At 36.8% G+C, this 13,393-nt stretch overlaps 2 pseudogenes; one reads left to right on the top strand and one right to left on the bottom strand.

The window, feature by feature from the left end:
* The first annotated feature begins 3,417 nt into the window (after positions 1-3,417).
* On the top strand, positions 3,418-4,904 carry LOC114097258 (COP9 signalosome complex subunit 5-like; annotated as a pseudogene).
* A 6,879-nt stretch (positions 4,905-11,783) lies between these two features.
* LOC139705904 (protein tyrosine phosphatase type IVA 1 pseudogene) lies at positions 11,784-12,298 on the bottom strand (annotated as a pseudogene).
* Between the last annotated feature and the right edge of the window lie 1,095 nt (positions 12,299-13,393).

Below are 13,393 nucleotides of genomic sequence, written 5' to 3'. Positions count from 1 at the left end.
TCTAGAAATTGAGAAGGTTTGTTTTTTAATGTACATTGATGCTCCATTTTGGGGGGCATAAATATTTATGATTGTTATGTCTTGTTGATATATAATTAATTCCCTTAAGCAATATGAAATGTCCTTCTTTATCCCTTCGGACTAACTTTGGTTGAAGTCCCCTTTATTTGATATGAGGATAGAAAGCCCTGCTTGTTTTTGTGATCCATGTGAGTGATATGTTTTTTCCCACCCTTTCACTTCAGTCTGTGAATGTCTTTGCCTATGAGGTGAGTCTCCTGGAAACATCATATTGTTGGGCCTTTTTTATTTAATCCAAACTGCAAATCTATGCCTTTTGATTGATGAGTTTAGGCCATTAACATTCAAGATTATTATTAAGATTTTTATTCCTGGTCATTTGGGGTTATTTCTAGTTTTTGATATGAATTAGTTTATCCTGTGGTTAACTATTCCTTTAGTGTCATTCTTCACTGGTTTTCACATTTTTTTCCATTTCATCTTCACAGAATATCTTGTTGAGAATGTTCTGTAGTGCAGGCTTTCTATGTGTGAATTTTTTAACTTTTGTTTATCATAAAAGATTTTTATTTCATCTTCACATCTGAAGCTTAATTTTGCTGGATATAGAATTCTTGGTTGGCATCTGTTTTATTTCAGAGCTTGGTATACTTTATTCTAGGATCTCCTAATTTTGAGGATTTGGGTTTAGAAATCAGCTGAAATCTGAATTAGTTTCCCTTATACATAATCTGATATTTTTTTGCAGCCTTTAAAATTCTATCCTTATTCTCAATACTACGCATTCTCATTATAATGTGCCTTGGTGTGAGTCTAGCGTAATTTTGTACATTTCAAGTCCTAGAAGCCTCTTGCATTTGATTTTCCATTTCATTCTTTAGGTATGGGAAATTTTCTGATATTATTTTATTGAAAAGATGTGTATTCCTTTGGTTTGTGTCTCTGTGCCCTCATCTTTCCCAATAAATCTTAAATTTGGTCTTCTAATGTTATCCCATAATTCTTAGAAGTTTCATTCATAGTTTCTTAGCATCTTCTCTCTGTGGTAACATCTATTTTCAAGATTATATATTTTGTCTCCATCACCTGAGGTTCTGTCTTCCAAATGGTCTAGTCTGCTGGTGTTGATTTCTGTTTTAGTCAGCTTTTTTACTGCTGTGACTAGAAGAACCCAAACAGAACAACTGTAGAGAAGGAGAAGTTTATTTGAGGATTCATGGTTTTAGAGATCTCAATCCATAAGACAGCAGTCTCCATTCTTCAGGGCTCAAGGTGAGACAGGACATATGACAGAAGAGTGTGACAGAGGGAAGCAGCTCACATAGTGATCAGAAAGCAGAGAAAGAGACTCCACTGCAGGATACAAAATATATACCCCAAAGTCATGCCCCCAGTGCCCTATCTCTTCCAGTTACCACTCAGTTAATGCCATTAGGGGATTAATTCACTGCTTGGGTTAAAGCTGTCACAACCTAATCAGTTCTTCTCTGAACTTTCTCGCATTGTCTCACATGTGAACTTTTTTAAAAAAATATTTGTTAATTGATGATGGACCTTTATTTTTTATTTATTTATGTGTGGCATTCAGACTCGAACCCAGGGCCTCACACATGCTAGGCAAACGCTCTACCACTGAGCTACAATCCCTCACATGTGAACTCTTGGGAGACACCTCACATCCAAACCATAACATTTTCCATTGAATTTTTAATTTGATTTGCTGATTCCTTCATTTCAAGGATATCTGCTTGGTTTTTCTTCAGAATCTCTGTCCCTTTTTTTGAAGTGATCTTTCACTGCTTATATTTTCTCTCTGATTTCACTCCTTATACTGTTTTTTACTACACAGATCAGTTTAACTATGTACATTCTAAATTCCCCTGACATTTTTTCACTGTGGTATCAATGGATTCTGCTATTGGAGTATCTTGGTTTGTTTGTGGTGATTTTTTTCCTTTGTTTTTTCATGTTGTTTGTGTGTCTACCCATCTAACAGTGTGGATCTGAGGCAGTAGAATTTCTACCCTGTGGACTTATGGTGTCCTTGAAGGTTTCCAGTCCCTCACTGTGTAGGGGGAGACAAATAATAACAACAATCAGTGTAAACAATATACAGCATTAAACCAAATAGTTCCCACCATGATGTCTACAATGTTAATCATCACAATAAACAGAAACTTGCTGGTCCACAATGGAAGACTGTACCCCAGGGATCTCCCCTGGGTTCCACTTGTATGGTAGGGGACCAAATTCTTTTATTAATATTTATTTTTTAATTGTAGTTGGACACAATACCTTTATTTTATTTACTTATTTTTATGTGGTGCTGAGGATCGCACCCAGGACCTCACATGTGCTAGGCGAGTGCTCTACCTCTGAGCCACAACCCCAATCAGGGACCCAATTCTTAGTCCCCTATGTCACCGTGGACCCCACATTTCCTGGTCTCAGGTTGAATATCCAAACACTCTCTCCCACTCCCACTTCTGAGTTCCCTGCCAGATTCATCTCTTATAGCAGGTCCTGTAAGCAGCCAGATTGGAGGAGGAGGTAGAGCCGGTAGATTTCCAAGACCAGTTGTCCCCTGTGTAAACTCTTCACGTTTGATTTTTCTCCTGGTCACTTAAGCACACTCTCTGTCATGCAGTGTGTGCTTACTGGGCCTATATTTAGGGCCAAACCCAGGTGTGCCAGGAATCAGCACCCTCAGATGCTGGCCCCAGTGCTGCTGTTGCATAGGGGCTCCTTCCTTTGTTTTCCGCATGCTGCCTGGAGAGATGGTGGCTCCTTTCTGTGCAAAAGGATGTTGTGCAACACATTTTTCAGTTTTGTTGGGCAATGTCCTTGATCTCCAAACACTACATACCCAGACATGCTTTGGTTCTCCAAAAAATGCAGTTTCCTTCAATTCCCTTATGACTCCACTATGCTCATGGAGGGACTGCTATGGCTGGTGCTTCTGGCCCAGCTGTGGCCAGCTGTGCCACTGAAGAGTTTTTCCTTATTTTATTGTATCCAAACTCCTATTTCCATGATATGCTTTAACGATCCACTTTTAAATCCCAGTAAAGTACCCCCCAATTTTTTGTTGTTGTTGTTGTTTGTTTACTCACCTTGCAGAGAAGCTGCCTGTCTGCTTTCTTGGTTTCATGCCATGGAGCATCCAGGAAAGTGACCTCCTGTATTCTGCCACCTTGAAAACACCCCAGTTCTTCAAATTTGATGGTCTATGTACTCAAGCTCTTTTTTCTTCTACAAGATTGATTTGGCCAGGAGAGTCTAGAAAAAATTGGCAGGCACACCTGGTGGGGAAGGTTGGAAGCCCACACCTGGAAACTCAGGGAGGTCAAGTTGCGTTTTGTTTGTAGAAGCGACAACTTCTCCGATTCCTTGGTGATGGCAGTGTCCGGGAAAGGTATGGCCCAGAAAACCTAGGAATTGGCCAACAACATGCAGGAAACCTAGAGTAGGGATGAAATCTACAAATACGACAAAAAACAGCCGCAAGAAATCCTGGTGGCAAAACCCTGGACTAAGGATCACCATTACTTTAAATACTGCAAAATCTCGCTTTGGCTCTACTAAAAATGGTGATGCATGCCAGATCAGGAAGCAACTTGGAAGTGATGGGTTTGATGCTAGGAAAGGTGGATGGTGAAACCATGATCATTATGGACAATTTTGCTTTGCTTGTAGAGGGTACTGAAACCTGAGTAAATGCTCAGGCTGCTGCTTATGAGTACATGGCTGCATATGTTAAAAAAAAAAAAATGCCAAACAGTTTGGTTGCCTTGAAAATGCAATTGGCTGGTACCACAGCCACCCTGGCTATGGCTGCTGGCTTTCTGGGATTGGCATTAGTACACAGATGCTTAACCAACAGTTCCAAGAACCCTTTGTAGCAGTGGTAATGATAGACCCAGCCTGATTTTCTCTTAAAATTGGGAGCCATCTCGCCACAAAGCCATGAAAAGCTAATTTCAGCTTTACTATAAATTACTACAAATTCTGAACTTGCTTGGAATGCCTGCCCATGCCTTGAACTCACCCATGCCTGGCTCTCTCTGACCAGATAGCGGCCCTCTCTGAAACTTTAGTGATGCCTCACAAATCTTGGCCTTCCCTGGCCAGATAATGACCCTCTCTGAGACTCTGATGACCTTCATAAATTCTTCATAAAGCAAAAATGTAAACTAGCCTTTTTTTGTTATCTGTAACCCCCCTTTGTGTAACTTTCTGGGCTATAAAGCTGTGCTGTAAGAAAGCTGCAGTGCTGTCTTGTTCCCTTGGTTTTTGTGGGGAGAGGCAGCCCGGCCAGTTGAAATAATAAGCTTGCTTTAATTTGATTTTAATTGGAGTCAGTGGTCTTTTCTTGGGTCCTGGTCTAACAGTAATTGATCCAACAAGAACAATATCTGCAGGAAAAGTGAATCTTGGAGCCTTTGGGGCATACCCAAAGGGCTACAAACCTCCTGATGAAGGACCTTCTGAATATCAGACTATTCCACTTAACAAAATAGAAGTGTACATTGCAAATAATACTATGCCTTAGAAGTCTCATATTTCAAAACCTCTTTGGATCACAAATTACTTGAGCTTTTGTGGAATAAATACTGGGTGAATACACTGAGTTCCTCTAGCTTGCATACTAATGCAGACTATACCACTGGTCAGGTGTTTGATTCTTCTGAAAAGTTAGAGCAGTCAGAAGCCCAGCTGGGCCGAGGGAGTTTCATGTTGGGTTTAGAAACACATGATCAACAGTCAGAAGACAAACTTACCAAAGCTACAAGAGACAGCTTAAAACCATCATAGAAGCCATCCATGGATTTTTGTCTCAAGTTATTAAGGATAAACTGTTTAATCAAATTAACATTTATTAAACAGTCACTGATAGTACTTTTGCCTGAAAATTGGTATGTGGAAAAATACTCAAGTAATACTTTTAAAACCAGTTAACAAAAATCTGATTACAGTATAAGGTGTTCTGAAATGTCCTGAATATTAACATCCTGTAATTAAGCTCTATAAAAAAAAAAGATTGATTTGGCCAATCTAAATTCATTGCATTATCATATGAATTTTAAAATTAGCTTGTGAGGCTGGGGTTGTGGCTCAGTGCTAGAGTGCTTGCCTAGCATGTGTGAGGCTCTGGGTTCGGTTCTTAGCACTACATATAATTAATTAATTAATTGATTTAAAAAAGGAAGGCATTGTGTCCATCTACAACTAAAAAAAAAAAAGAAGAAGAAGAAGAAAAGAAAATCAGCTTGTCAATTTCCACAAGTGAAAACCCTGCTTAAATTTTGATTGGGGTTGTAACTCAGTGATAGAACACTTGTTTAGCACATGTGAGGCACTGGGTTTGAACCTCAACACCGCATATAAAAAAATGGAAATAAAGGTATTGTGTCCATCTACAACTAAGAATGTTTTTAAAATATTTTTTGATTGGGACTATATGGAATCCATAGAGCAATTTAGATATAATTAACATTTAATTAGTATTGAGTCAATACATCATATTGTTTTATTTAAGTCTACTTTAAATTTTCTATCAATGTTTGGTTTTTTACCAGAATTTATTTCTGAATACTTAATTTTTTTGAGCTATTAAAAATGGCATTTAGCCGGGCACAGTGGTGCTTGCTTGGAATCCCAGCACCTAAGGTGGCTGAGGCAGGAGGATCGTGAGGTCAAAGCCAGCCTCAGCAACAGTGAGGCGCTAAGAAACTCAATGAGACCCTGTCTCTAAATAAAATACAAAATAGGGCTGGGGATGTGGCTTAGTGGTTGAGTGTCCCTGACTTCAATCTCCAGTACCAAAAAAAAAAAAAAGGCATTTAACATTTTTTGAATTCTGACATTCATTGAATGTATAGAAATACAATTGATTTTTGCATATTCAGTTTGCATCCAGTGACCTTACTAAATTCACATATTAACATAGAAGGGCTTTTTTTTGCAGCGGGGGAGTGTTGTTTGGATTTTGTAAATAATAATAATCTTATTACTTCTCTACTAAACTCTATATCTTTTATTTCCTCTTCTTGCCATATTATACTTATGAATTTTTGTCATATGTTTTTAAAAGTTCCAAAACATATGAGGTTTTCTGATCTGTATTTTAATTTCTAATTTTGTCATACTCTTTCTTGAACAAATTGTATGCCATCAATTCTTAGGACTTTATTAAGCCTTGTTTATGATCTAATACATGATAATTTTTTTGTAAGTATCACATATTTGCTTGGTTCCCAGATCCATGCACTCTAACTGTGGAGGAAGATGTACAGTATCTCAGCTACTCTTTTATATGCCATAAAGTGAAGGATTGCCCCTTAACTTTGAGCATGGCACCAGAACTGTGTCATGCACAGGCTATTCCACTTTTTAGTGACCCATCTACTTCACAGAGACGGAACAGATATAATACCAGTGGCATGAATTCTAGTGGTCTGAACTCATTGTCATCCTTTCTTTGTGGTGAAATACGTCTCCCTTCCATGATTCAGAGGTCAAGATTCCACTCATTCCCCATAAGTGCCCCTATTTTAATGTAATATACCTCATGTATTTGAGCATTTAGTTAGTGATGAAACCCTTATATTCATATCCTAAGCTTAGGCTTCAACCATATCTTCCTATAACTATAAGAAATAAAATGCATTTTTAAAGCTGCTTTCAAAACTTTCTGTCTTCATGAATTCTTATTCAATTATTTCATTTCTCCTTTTCTCTGCTTATGCTCTCTAGGGATATCAGAATAACTCAGATGACACATCATTGTTGTTGTAGCAATCAAGTTGCAGAGCTACTTGATTTCCCAATACCTTGCCTTTCCATGTCATCAACAGCCACAGTTCAGTAATGTGATACTACTGCATGTCAAGGATTACTTATAGCCCCATCTCCCCTCTTATTCCTAAAATATTGCACAATCCATTCTAGGGCCTGATCCTATTTTAAAGATTCTGCTCTGATTTCTGGGTCCAGTCACAGTTTCAATAACTGTGCCAATCAGGGGTCAAGTGGCAAAAAGATGGTGCAGTCAAGTTGGGTAATTTGAAGAGAATTTTACAAAGGGTCTATTTGTTGAAAGGGCAATAGAGTAAGGCACACTATGAGGCACGGTGTAATTCTCCAGGACTATAAATAATAGTTTCATACTCAAGGAGGCAATAAGAAGGAACTGTCATTGGAACCTAGTTGAGGGAGTTACATAGCTATGGGAGACAAGATTGGGCAAAGATTCTGCTCCCCAGATGGTGGCAACCATGTAGGGAGATATTTAAGAGAATAATTTAATTTCACTGTTCTCCTTCCCTCAGATTTCTTGCCTGGGATCCTAAAACACAAACCCAAATACAAATACAATTAATATGGCAATAGAATCTACTGAGGTAAAATACACAGGATAGCCTCAGGACACACGTTAGAATGGAAAGGAATAAAGAATAGATCTATAAGGTCAATGAGAAAATGTCCAGCAAAATATAAATTGTATCTTGAAGATGCTGATAAATCCAGTGTATTTGTTGAGCAGTCAGCCAATGGCATACGTACAATATTTAAAACTATGAGTGTGGAAGGCCTGTGACTGAACCCTGTTGTAATTACTATTGATCAGAGGAAGATGGACCTGTGGAGGAGACAGAAAAAGCAGTCAAGGATCTGAGAAGAAAACCAGAGAGTGACAAATCAGAATGGCAATTATCAAGAATACAAGCAATAATAAGTGTTGGTGAGGACGAGGGGGAAAAGCACATGCATACATTGGTGGTGGGACTGCAAATTGGTGCAACCACTCTGGAAAGCAGTATGGAGATTCCTTAGAAAACTTGGAAGGGAGCCACCATTTGACCCAGCTATCCCACTCCTGGATCATTACCCAAAAGACTTAAAATCAACATACTACAGTAACACAGCCACTTCAATGTTCCTAGCAGCTCAATTCACAATAGCTAAACTATGGAACCAACATAGATGCCCTTCAATAGATGCATGGATAAAGAAAATGTGGTAAATATAAACAATGGAATTCTACTCAGCATTAAAAAAGAATAAACTTATGGCATTTGGAAGTAAATGGATGGAGTTGAAGAATATCAATGTTAAGCAAAGTAAGCCAATCTCAAAAAACCAAAGGTCACATGTTCTAATAAGTGGATGCTGATCCATAATGGGGAGGCGCAAAGAATGGAAGAACTTTGATTGAGCAAAGGGAAGGGACGAGAGAGAGGGAACATGGGGACAGGAAAGATGGTGAAATGATAGGAACATCATTACCCTAGGTACAACTATGACTGCACGTATGGTACAACTCTACAACCAGAGAAATGGAAAATTTTGCTCCATTTGTGTATAATAAATCAAAATGTATTCTGCTGTTATATATACCTAATTAGACTAAATAAATAAATAAGAAAATCAGAGAATGATATAATCAAAGATAAGAAATAAGTGTTTCCAGAAGATGAAAATCCCCACTGCTCAAGCCTCTGATGGTCAAGTAGGTAGAGTGAATGTCCATTACTTGTCCAAGGTAGCCCCCTGCTATGGGATCCACATGGTGGAGGGTGCCACACACCATAAACACACACACAAATTTCACTTATCAGTCAACACTCACGGTCATTCTTGTACTTGAGAAATTCTTCTCCACTTTCCTAACCTTATGTTTTGAAACAAAAAGTGACTGTGAGAATTTGAATGTGAGAATTTGAATGTTTTACTGCTGTAGATATAAGACAAAAATACACTGCTTTATAATGCAGAATTTCAGCAGTAGAAACAGTTTGAAAACAAAGACCGATGGTTTGATTTTGACATTTATTTTAATTTATTTTTCCTTAAAATAGAATGGAAACCTTAACCTCCCTGTTCTCCTTTCCTCAAATTTCTTACATTTTATATAATTCAGATATAATTACATTTTAATGATTAATTTTTCAGAATCTTTACTTTTAATAGAAGACAAATTATGTAAATATCTTAATTTAACAATAGGATTAAAATGTTTTGCTAAAATAATAGCAGGAACAATAAATTTTATGACAAATACATTTTCTGAATTATGTCTTTATTATGCATTAGTAAGTAGTTGTTAAACATTGTTGTCTAATATTTTACCAACTTACATAAAACCACTTTATACATATTTTCTCTTTTGTCTTTATTAATTTATTTCTGTCAAAGAAGATGGAATGTATTTTATTCAACAATTGATAGTTTGATTTATTATTGAGCTATAAGAATTCTTTATATGTTCTAGTATATTGTCAGTTGTATGGTTTGCAAATATTTTCTCACTTTCTATGAATTGTCTTTTCATCTTTCTTGTGTCTTTTGAAGCACAAAAGTTTAAAATTTTGAAGTCTGATTTATTAACATTTCCTTTGGTTGCTTGTGCCTTTGGTGTCAAATCTAAGAAACCATCACTTACTCAAAGACCAAGATGATTTATGCCTGTTTCTTCTCATGAGAGTTTTATCACCTTAGTTCTATGACCCATTCTTGGTGAACGTGTGAGGAAGAGGTCTAACTTCATGGTTGGCATGTGAACAGCTAGTAGTCCAGGCAGCATTTACTGAAATGACTCTTCTTTCTCCAGTAAATTGTCGTGACACTCCCGTTGGTATTCCTGTTCTTTTGACACAATTGGCTGGAGATGTGAGGGTTTATTTCTGGCTTCACTATTGATTTATATGTCTCATGTGGTGTATTGCATGCTGTCTTGGTTACTACATCTCTGCAGTAAGTTTTGAAATTAAGAGGTGCAAGTCTCCTAACTTTGTTCTTTATCAAAATTGTTTTAGCTGTTTGAAGTCCTTTGCATACCCATACAACCTTGAATATTATTGTAATTATGATCCCCTTGTCAAGTTCTGCAAAGAAGGCAACCAAATTTTTAGTGGAGACTGTACTTATTTGATCTGTAACTAATTTTATTTAAACTTTTAAATGTTTATGCATATGATATGTAGGTCCCACAAATGTGAGGTTGAATCTGACATTATTTACATCATTTTTGTGGCTCACAGTGATTCTTTGAAAAAGATATTAAGAAATTTTCTCAAGATCATACAGATAGTAAGTGGCCAAAATGGAATACCATCACTGGTATATTTGGTACCCAAAACTACAATCTTCTCGTGATAACATGCTATCTCTAATAATAACTTTCTAGAATTTTTGAACTGTATGTTTTTTAAAATTTTCTTATATATTCTCATTACTCACAAAAGCTTACATAAATTAGAAAAGATAAAAATTATTATCTCTTAATTTGCTGTCATGGTACTTTGTGTATTTATTTATCACATGCCTACATATTATGAAAACTGGCCTGTTTTCCATTGGACTGTGAGGACCTTTGGGCAGAAATATGCCTGTTTGGTTCTTATGGCTTCAGTGCCTAGGGAAACACCTGTCATAGGAAAAAGCTCTGGGATGACTAAGTGAATAAATGATTGTGTTACACCTTTGACCATGAGGTTTCCAAGGCTGATATTATAAATTTCTTTTTCTTTTGCATTTTATTTTTTATTTAGATGTTTAAGCTTTCACACTAAGTTTTTGTGAGCTGGTGAACACTGTCAAATTATTTTCCCAGAATTATAGCCACATATTCCCAGACAGTATAAACATATGGCTGAACTGACATTAATACACATTACCTTTTATCAATTACATAATGAAACAAATCATCAAGTTTTCAAATATTAAGTTACACAGCTCAAAATTAATATAAAATATTAGATGTCTGCTCATTTCATTAGCAGAAATCCACTTTTTAAAAAAGAGAGGTTGGAAAGAGATGGGGGAAAATCACACTTCAAACAAATACAAATTGGTAAACAGCTTCAGATAAGTATGAAAAAAAAATTACAAGACTTACAGAAATTTTATGAGTAAGAATTATTTTAGCTGCAATAACAAAGCAATATTTACTAAATTAAAGAGCATAATCTACAAGACAAAGGCAACATTTGACTAAAGATAATTAAAAATCCACTCCTACTCTTTTCAGGCCCTCCTCTTAAGTTGCACCTCAGAGTACAAACATTAAATTAGTTGCAAGTTTTGTTGCTTTTTTAATTGGTGTGGAGACATTAAAAACATGCTTCTGTAAAAAAAAAAAAGTAGCTTCTCAAAGTGGAGGTTCCCCATAACAGCACAAAATAACACTTATAGAAAGACATTAAATAATTACAAGATTTGGTCAAAAAAATTTTAAAAAATGATTAAGCAAACCTTAGGTATGCTAGTGTGATATATGCAAGAGACGTAAAGCAGGCTAAACACATATGCCTTACAATGTCCAAAATAACTAAAGGAATAAGCCTCAAAGTCTAGAGTGTTCTTAGCTCCTGGAATTTTGGTTCTTTATGATATTAAAAATATACAAGTATTTTGTGGGTATTTTGGCACCTAATCTTTCTAAATTCCTTATATATTGATAAGATTATGGCATGGAAATAGATTTAAATAAATCATTCAGTACTGTATGATTTCAGAAAAGGTCAACTGGTTACATATGGCAGGCACATTTTAAATGTTGAACAGCAAGAATTTTTTGCTAAATGTCCAAACAGGTTGGATCACAACCAAACCATAGAGGTTGTAGTTCTGTCCAGCTTTTGAGGTCTAGCACAATTTCCTTCTATAGAAGCATTATTAGACTTATTCACCTCACCAACATGTTGGCTAATACATACAAATTGGGTCTTGTCTCAATTTCCACTTCCAAGGCAATAGCATTAGGCACTTGCCTTTTGATAAGATGCAACAGTTGTTTCTATAACCACTGGAGTCTTTGAAGCACAGATTCTTAGTGTTAAAGTCTCCATGCCACTTTTGTCTTTGAGTTGTACCGCATCTTCATAAATTTTTTTGCATCTTCATATTTCATTTCACCTTCAATTTAATGCTAGGTGGAGCTCTCCCAAGGCCTGCAAAACGATGGAAAAAGCAAATGCAATATGACAAACAGCTTCTTCACGACACCTGATCCTTACAAAATTTAACCAGTCATCAACAATCTGGTAGGATAGTGGTGCATCACTGTCAAAAAGCCAGTCAAGAACATGGATGACTTCTTTCTCTGCAAGAGTAGTGTCGTACCGTAAGTTGCTTCACACATTTTTACTATTGTGGTAACTCCATAACTTTCTCTATAAATTTGTTTAACGTCACATTGGTTGGATTATGTGTAATAAGAAATCTCATGTTCTTGTATGAATTCCATAGGAGCAGAGTGGTTCATTTGAGCCATGTTAATTTAGTTAAAAAATGAAAGAATTTCAAAAATTGAATACAAAAAACAATGCAAAAAAAGCTGAAATCTATTTCAATATGCTCCAATTGAAATTCTCAGTGCTTTGAGTGGGAAATGAAACAAACCTGCTAACAAGAAATGAAACTGCAATTCTTCAATCCCGTAATACAGAGGCAATCAAAAGGCCACACACTGAGGTTTACCCCATTCAGGTCAGAAGTCTTGCAAAATGCCTTGTGGATTTCAATTTAACACTTCTGTGTTCAGGCTAACGACTCTTATGGGGGCTTCTTGGTGGAGTAATAATTTATTTCTACAGTTCACCTGTGTGCAGAGAGGTCATGCTGTGCCTGGCAGTAATCTCCATTGCCCTTCAGAAATTCCATAAATGTGTGACCAAGAACACCACAGAACTGAGGAATATGTTTTCTCATTAAAGACTATATCTAATCATACAGCCAGTCCCTGAGGCAGCGGCAATACAGTCAGCGACAGTGGTGGAGGCTGCAGGACAGAGGACAGTGGTGGTCACCACTGAGCCATGCAGTCAGGTGTGAGGACACGAGACTACCATGCAGTGAGCTACTCTGGGAAGAGCGCTTCTCTTTACCTGAATGTGGCTCATTTCCCCCAAGCACCCTGGGGAAGCTCACGGGCAGATATCAGAGCCTTGCTCATAGTAGATACTCAAGTCAATAGTCCAGGCTGCATTCTTCCTCCTTTCAAGAAGAACCAAGCCAACTAGTCATGAGAAAAAAAGCACATGCAGTTCACAGCAGAAGGAACACAATGGCCAAAAAGAAATAAAAGATATCCATCTCTCTATTTATCAGAGACACAGTAAGCTAGGAATTTTTCCTTTCCCTTATAAAACTAGCAAAGGCCAAAAGATTTATAATATCTAGTGTTATTAGGACTTGAGGGAAATTAGCCCTCTTGTGCAGTCTTTTTAAAAAATTTATTCTAATTAGTTATACATGAGAGTTGAATGTATTTTGACATTTCATAAATAAATGGGGTATAACTTCTCATGCAGTCTTGCTGAAAAAGGAACTTGGTAAAAGATTTGTAAAGGGCACTTTAGTAATGGCT

Source organism: Marmota flaviventris, chromosome 5 (assembly GCF_047511675.1).
Source record: "Marmota flaviventris isolate mMarFla1 chromosome 5, mMarFla1.hap1, whole genome shotgun sequence".
Classification (NCBI taxonomy): Eukaryota; Metazoa; Chordata; class Mammalia; order Rodentia; family Sciuridae; genus Marmota; species Marmota flaviventris.
The sequence above is the reverse complement of the archived record's forward strand: the minus strand, read 5'-3'. Positions and strand labels throughout refer to the sequence as shown.